Source organism: Vespa mandarinia, chromosome 9 (genome assembly GCF_050613455.1).
Source record: "Vespa mandarinia isolate Hongniang chromosome 9, ASM5061345v1, whole genome shotgun sequence".
Classification (NCBI taxonomy): domain Eukaryota; kingdom Metazoa; phylum Arthropoda; class Insecta; order Hymenoptera; family Vespidae; genus Vespa; species Vespa mandarinia.
Window position 1 is genome coordinate 175,001 of NC_140818.1, and position 7,500 is coordinate 182,500.

Genomic DNA, 7,500 nt, shown 5'->3' on the forward strand with positions numbered 1-7,500 from the left:
ACTTTTTTAATGGAATTTTATGAAGTTTTCATATGAAAATATTTCTTTAATATTTTCTTCTATTTATCATGATTTTTATCATCTTGTATGTTATCACTAATACACCACGTTCATCATAGGTGATATACGGATCTTATATTCAAATAGTGAGTTTATAAATTGTTTAAATTTCGAAATTTCGATTCTTATTATTTTTTTTTTCTTTCAAATATAAAAATATGCGCCGTAAATATATATCTTTACGGCGACATAGGATTCTTTTTTTTTAATATTCTAAGTCACTGAAATAAATATTTTGATTTTGGAGACACTTTGTATGTTATACATTTGCTTCAAGTTAAATTGGTCAGAGAATTTTATCGATATTTTATAGGATTATTCTTGAGTTTTCGCGATCAGTATGATTATTTATGGAAATAGTAAAGTTATGAGATTAAAAAGAAAAAAGAAGAAAACATTGTTTGTTAAATCTCATCAATAAAAAAAGAAAAGAAAAATTGAACTTATTTTTTTCTAATTTAACAGCGATATCTATTTATCTCTAGATAACCATTACTTCGTAATCTTTATCGGCATTTTGTCAAAGATATTGCATTGCCAACAGTAAAACGACAAATCGAGTTAAGTAATGAGAAATCATTTAAAATCATTACAGTTATAGTTATATGTGCTGATGTAAATCGAATTAAAAGGAATCGTTTTCTCTATTAAATTGTTTGACGCATACGTAATAGCAGCAGCAGCAGCAGTAGTAGTAGTAGTAGTAGTAATAGTAGTAGTCGTAGTAGTAGTAGTAGTAATAGTAGTAGTAGTAGTAGTAGTAATAGTAGTAGTCGTAGTAGTAGTAATAGTAGCAGTAGTCGTAGTAGTAGTAATAGTAGCAGTAGTAGTAGTAGTAATAGTAGTAGTCGTAGTAGTAGTAGTAATAGTAGTAGTAGTAGTAGTAGTAGTAGTAATAGTAGTAGTAGTAGTAGTAGTAGTAATAGTAGTAGTAGTAGTAGTAGTAGTAATAGTAGTAGTAGTAATAGTAGTAGTAGTAGTAGTAGTAGTAGTAGTAGTAGTAGTGTGTGTATATGTTTGTGTTTGCGTTTGTATGTGTTTGTTTGAAATCGAAACCGAGTCGTATCTCTTTTAATAGAATATAATTCGATGTTATATTATTAATCGACGTGATAATAATTTTTATGATGTAATAATAATAATTGTAATATAATAATAATAATAATAACAACAACAACAATAATAATAATTGTAATTATAATAATAATAATAATAATAATAATAATAATAATAATAATAATAATAATAATAGTAATAATAATAATAATAATTTCTCCGTGGAAAATAATTATGTATAATTTTGTGGTAGAAAATGATAACGTGAAAATTGATGTTAACTGTCTTTGGCACGATTAAAATTTCATTATTTTATTATCTTTCTTTGATTTCATCTTCTTTTTTCTTTTTTTAAATATTTTTTATTTTATATTATATAAATTATGAAATGTTTATTCGACAAGATTGAAGAATAATTTGAAAAAATTTCTTCTAAAATCTCTTCTAATAAAAATTCTTCTAAATTGAAAAATATAAGATGTTAGAAAGATATTAGAAAAGTAGAGAAAATCGATTATCGAAACATCGATAAATTATGAAAAGTTAATGGAAAGTGTGAACAGTAATTAGAAAGAAAAAGAAAATATTAATATTAATAATTAGAGAAAATTAGAGAACAAATTTAATGATAAGCAGCTTTGCGATTTAATGAATAATTCAGATCTTTTTTTTAATTTTTTTTAATTTTCTAATAAGTATTCTTCAAAAGAAGTATTTTAGAAAGATGTTAGAAAAAGTATTAGAAAACAAATTGTCAAAAACTCGTTAGTTGTTTCTCATAGAAGAATGACGATATAAAGCAAGATAAGAAAAAGTGCTGCCGGCAACAGGAAATTGTGTTGGCATCTCGCGGTATCGTTGCGATAGAACAGAATAGAGAGGAGAGAGAGAGAGAGAGAGAGAGAGAGAGAGAGAGAGAGAGAGAGAGAGAGAGAGAGAGAGAGAGAGAGAGAGAGAGAGAGAGAGAGAGAGAGAGAGAGAGAGAGAGAGAGAGAGAGAGAGAGAGAGAGAGAGAGAGAGAGAGAGAGAGAGAGAGAGAGAGAGAGAGAGAGAGAGAGAGAGAGAGAGAGAGAGAGAGAGAGAGAGAGAGAGAGTTTTAGTTGCATTTATGGAGTGCATTGCGAGGAAGATCAATGTTTATTATTATTATTATTAATATTATTATTATTATTATTATTATTATTATTATTATTATTATTATTATTATTATTATTATTATTATTATTTATATATGCATTTTTTTCCTTTTTTTTTAGCTTAAAGTTATTTCGTTCACAACTTAAATTTTTATCTACGGTTTATTTTTCAGTATCTGTCATCGATCAAATTTCATTTTACTTATTTGTTTCCCCATATCATGGAAAAAAAACATTTATTTATTATACATATAAAATTTATTATATATAATATTAATTATAACTAATTTACATATATGTATTATAACATAATGTTGTGCGCGTGTGTGTGTATATATATATATATTTGTTCTAATTTCAGATAAAGGAAATCGCGAAGTGAATTATCGTTGAAAAGTGACGACACAATCTACGAATCTCCCGCCATCTTAGATAAATTCAGCAGCAAGGTCAGTTTTTCTTAATTTTATTTAATTTCTTTTAATAAAAGAAAGGAAAAAAGCAAAAAAATTGCGATGAATATTTATTATATCATTAATTATATTATTTAATTATATTATAATTATATTATATATAATTATATTATTTAATAAATGCCTTTTTCGAAGAACAAAAAAGAAAGAGGAAAAAACCAGAAACTTTGTCGTTTTGATTCGGGCTTATTTGCTTGCATGTGCGTGCGCGCATGGACTCACATTCTCTCTCTTTCTCTCTCTTTCTCTCACTCTCTCTCTCTCTCTCTCTCTCTCTCTCTCTCTCTCTCTCTCTCTCTCTCTCTCTCTCTCTCTCTCTCTCTCTCTCTCTCTCTCTCTCTCTCTCTCTCTCTCTCTCTCTCTCTCTCTCTCTCTCTCTCTCTCTCTCTCTCTCTCTCTCTCTCTCTCTCTCTCTCTTCCCCTTCCTTCCTCATAGAAAATAATCGGTCTTCCATAAATACTCGCGAATATTGGGAGAATTTGAAAATTCCATTATTGCGCATTATTATTATGGGAATTAATTGAATGTTAAATACTCATCGTTAAATATTAGAATAGGTTAATTAAATGCATCGCGTGTTAATTTCTCTTTACAACAATGTTCGAAATTTCAACTTAAAGAATTTTTATGTCTCGTATAAAATTCGGTAGAAGAAAATAACAAGAATTAAGATAAAATTTTTTTTAAATATTTCATTCTATTTGTTCGTTGAAATTTCGCATTTGACGGTGAATTTGAAATGGTTCAGTTTACTTTCATTTTATTCATTCATTCATTCATTCATTCATTAAGAAAATTAATTTTCTCATGAGCTCTTTCTTCCTTCCTTTTCTTTTCCAATTATTAGTATTCAAGAAAACTTTCTTTAAGGAAGATCTTTGTGTGTTAATTGTTTTATATTCATATATAGAAGATGGACAAAAGTATTTAGATGTGATTAGAAGGTCTTTAAGCAATTTTGAAAATCTATCACTATATCGATATTATATAGGTTTGTAATTAGACTTGTAATTTTACAAGTTAAGCTAGTAGTTTTTTTTTACAATCAAAGAAAAAAAACAAATTATCCTGAACAAATATGGATTGGAAAAGTAATTTTATTTTAATATCTTCGAGGAAGTTTGGACCTGTCTAGGAATTTTTCGGTTCACCCTGTATATAAAACATGTTCATATATGTTATATATTAGTACATTCTAACGCACTGGTTCTTTTAATTATCGTACATAGTCCTGCTTTCGCGGCCGCCACTTCTCTTGCACATGAGTGAAACAGATTACCATCGTCTCATTGTTTCAAGTAACTAGCGTGACCGTTTGCTTTTTCTAAGAAATAAGACGAGCGCCCAACGGAATCGCATTTCTATGCCACTCCTTATAGATATAGATATCTCTTTCTCTTTTTATTTTTCTATTTTTCTTTTTCCCCTTTTTTCTCTTTTTTTGTTATCTAACCTCACAAATTTCTTAGATATTCGGCTATTTCTTTTTTTTTTGTTGAATTTCCTGTTTTTTTTTCCTCATAATGTTTCCGATTTAATATTCGATTTAGTTTTTCTAAATATTTTTATGTCACTCCTTATTCATATAATTATTTCTTCTTTTATTTCTATTCTTTTTTTAATATCTTTATATATTTCCTCAATTTTCATTGTTTTTTCTTTTTTCACAATACTTGCGATTTAATGTACGATATAATTAAAAAGAATTTTTTCATGTCGCTCTTTATTGATATAGACATTTCTTCCTCTATTTCTATTCTATTTTCTAATATTCTTATACAATTTAAGGTTCAATTTAAATTTTATAAACATTTCTATAACGCTTCTTATAAAAATAAGTTTCTCTTTCCTTTTCTAATTTTTTGTAGTTTTTTTCTAATATTTTGTAGATTTATATATATATATATATACATATATTTATTTATTTATTTATTTATTTATTTATTTATTTATTTATTTAAATCTTCGTAAATATTCTAGTCTTTCTTATGCGACTTTTTTCATAAGACACAAGTTCATCATTTTCTAATTAAACATGTTTATTAATATTATTTTACAAAGATATTTTTACTTAATAATATTTGAAATAAACCGAATAAATTTGTATTATAATCATTTATATGATGATATTTAAATTAAATTATAATATTAGGAGTTTCAAATCTAGTACTGATTTCTACACTGTTTCTAATTAATTTTTTAATAATTATTATTAATGTCATTTGTTAACGTTGACAATTTATATATATAAGAACAATAGATTTTTTTACATCATTGGTATTATAAAAATATCGACATATTCCATATTTCCGTCGTTTTAAAAAATAAAAGAAAAGAGAGAAAACAAAATGAAGGAACATGTATAAAGCTCTCTCTCTCTCTTTCTCTCTCTCTCTCTCTCTCTCTCTCTCTCTCTCTCTCTATATATATATATATATATATATATATATATTTTAATTATAAATTCATTTACTTTTTTATCTTTTTGATAGTTATGAAGAAAAAAAAGAGAAAGAAACATATGTACATAGTTCTGATACAAAAAGTGAGAGAGATGAACGAATTTTTTTCATTTTTTCATTATTATTATTATTATTATTATTATTATTATTATTATTATTATTATTATTATTATTCTCGAATCATCCTCGTCCGTCTGTCCTCAGCAATACTTTTTCTCATCGTAAATCGTAGAATGAATCACGAAGCGTGATTGTGAATCTTCTTCGCGTTTGCCTCAGCCGTGAAATCACAGAGTACCGTGTTTTTCCATTTCATTTCTTCATGAGTTCTGTCTTTCTCTTTCTAACTCGTTGAAATGAACGTAGAGAGAGGGGAGGAGAGGGGGAGAGAGAGCACAACAACGCCATAACGTCATTACCACAATCACCTTCTCCCCCTCACCCACTATGCTGCCGCCACCATTTCGAGTTTCCCTCGATCATTATCTTAATCGTGATTCATATTATTTTATTACACGTCAATGCTCGTCAATTACGTTTGAGACAACGATATCCCTCATTATTCGATATATTCGAGATTTAATCGCAATCGCTGATAATGATTTTTTTTCTTTCCTTTTGTGATTCTTTTTAGATAAGGACAATCGAATTTTCGCCTTTTTAAACGTTTGTAATTTTGTTTCTTTATCAGATCGTAAATAGTAATATTATAATTTTTTTGTCGTTATGGTTATTGTTGGGCTTTTTTTTGTTTAACAAATAGGAACGTTCATTTGATTATTGAACGTTAAATAAATTATAAAAGGTGTAGGAAATTTAGAATTGTGTTATTTTTTTTATTATTTTATCCTTTTTTCGAAATAAATATTATAACATATATATGTATTTTTTTTTAATTCTGATAATACAATGTATTCTTGAAATAAGTAAATGAATAAATAAATAAGAAGTAGAAATTATAAATAAATTATTAAAGACTTAGAAAATATTTTGTCATATTTATTTATTTGTTCAAAACGACTTGTAGTACTATACATATATTATAACTGACAATACAATTTCTTGTTTAGACAAATAAATTATTAAATAAATAAATTATCGAGATAAGTTAGAAAGATATAACCTTTTTATGTTTACTATGATTCTAAAACAATTTATAGTGTTGTTTTTTTCTATTTTAAATAAATTATTGTTTATACAAATTTATTATTTTATACTATCAAATTAGTATTATTATTTATTTATTATTATATATAGTATTATTACATATTAATATTATTTATTTATTTATCTGATATGATTTATTTTATTTTTTTTTCGAGCAAGCATTCTTGTTTTTATTTTTGTTTTATAGGGGGGGGGGGGTAGAAAGTAAAACATTTCAATTTTGTCGTTTCTTTTGTTTAATATTTCAGGTCGAATATAATTATCTTCTTTGTCTCTCATGTAAACTAGACTTGTTTGATGATTGACTTGTATGAGCGAAATTACAAACATTTTAGTTATCTTGTTATATCATTCTAAAAGTGGGAAAAAAGTGATTTGAATAGTAAAGAAAAGAGAATGAGGACAAGTATTAACTCTACTATCTCTATTTATCTCTCTTCCTATCTCTCTTCTTTTTTATCTTTCTTCCTCCCCCCCTCTCTCCCTCTCCCTCTCTCCCCCCCTCTCCCTCTCCCTCTCTCCCCCTCTCCCTCTCCCCCCTCTCTCTTTCTCCGTCTGTCTGTCTGTTCGTCTGTTTGTCTTCACCTCTTTCTCTCTTTCCTTTCTCTCTGTTTCACTCTTTTCACATTAACGAGCTTCTTTGATCGGTTATATTCGTACCGTGGTTTCGAGTATCTTCGGTGAAACCGTACACGATAGACAAGAAACCGGTTATGGAAACCTTTTTTTATTATCTTCTAATTTGCCACGGTGCGGTGCGACGCGACGTGTCTAGCTAAATACGCGCTTTTATCTGCACATTTGTGTGTATGTATACATGTATATTTTTCATTTCCCTTTTTTTCTAATACTATTGACATGCCAGAACTAAGTAGGCTTAGAAACTTGAAGCCATAAATTCACTTTCTTTCTCTATTTTGCTCATATAAATTAGAAATTTTCGCTATCGACATATACATTTGTTTATTTTATCATAATCGCGGAATTTTTTTTATCTAAAATTTACGATTTCATTGTAGTCATGGTATAATAATATTTATATATTTGTGTATGTGTGTGTGTTTAATAATTTTTACCAATATAATGGTAATTTTTATCAATTATTAATGTGAAAATATATATTCATTTTCTTCCTATTATTATTA

General features: G+C 27.0%; 1 protein-coding gene across 4 annotated transcripts in view; it reads left to right on the plus strand.

The window, feature by feature from the left end:
- The window catches only part of HnRNP-K (Heterogeneous nuclear ribonucleoprotein K), a 157,240-nt gene that overhangs the window by 42,199 nt on the left and 107,541 nt on the right, over window positions 1-7,500 (plus strand). For 3 of the 4 annotated variants that reach the window (XM_085659479.1, XM_085659480.1, XM_085659481.1), the window contains one exon: window positions 2,614-2,701. The exons of the other annotated variant lie outside the window; for it this stretch is intronic. The gene's annotated coding sequence lies outside the window, so the exon portion shown is untranslated. The remainder of the gene's footprint in view (window positions 1-2,613; window positions 2,702-7,500) is intronic. 4 annotated transcript variants of the gene reach the window in all.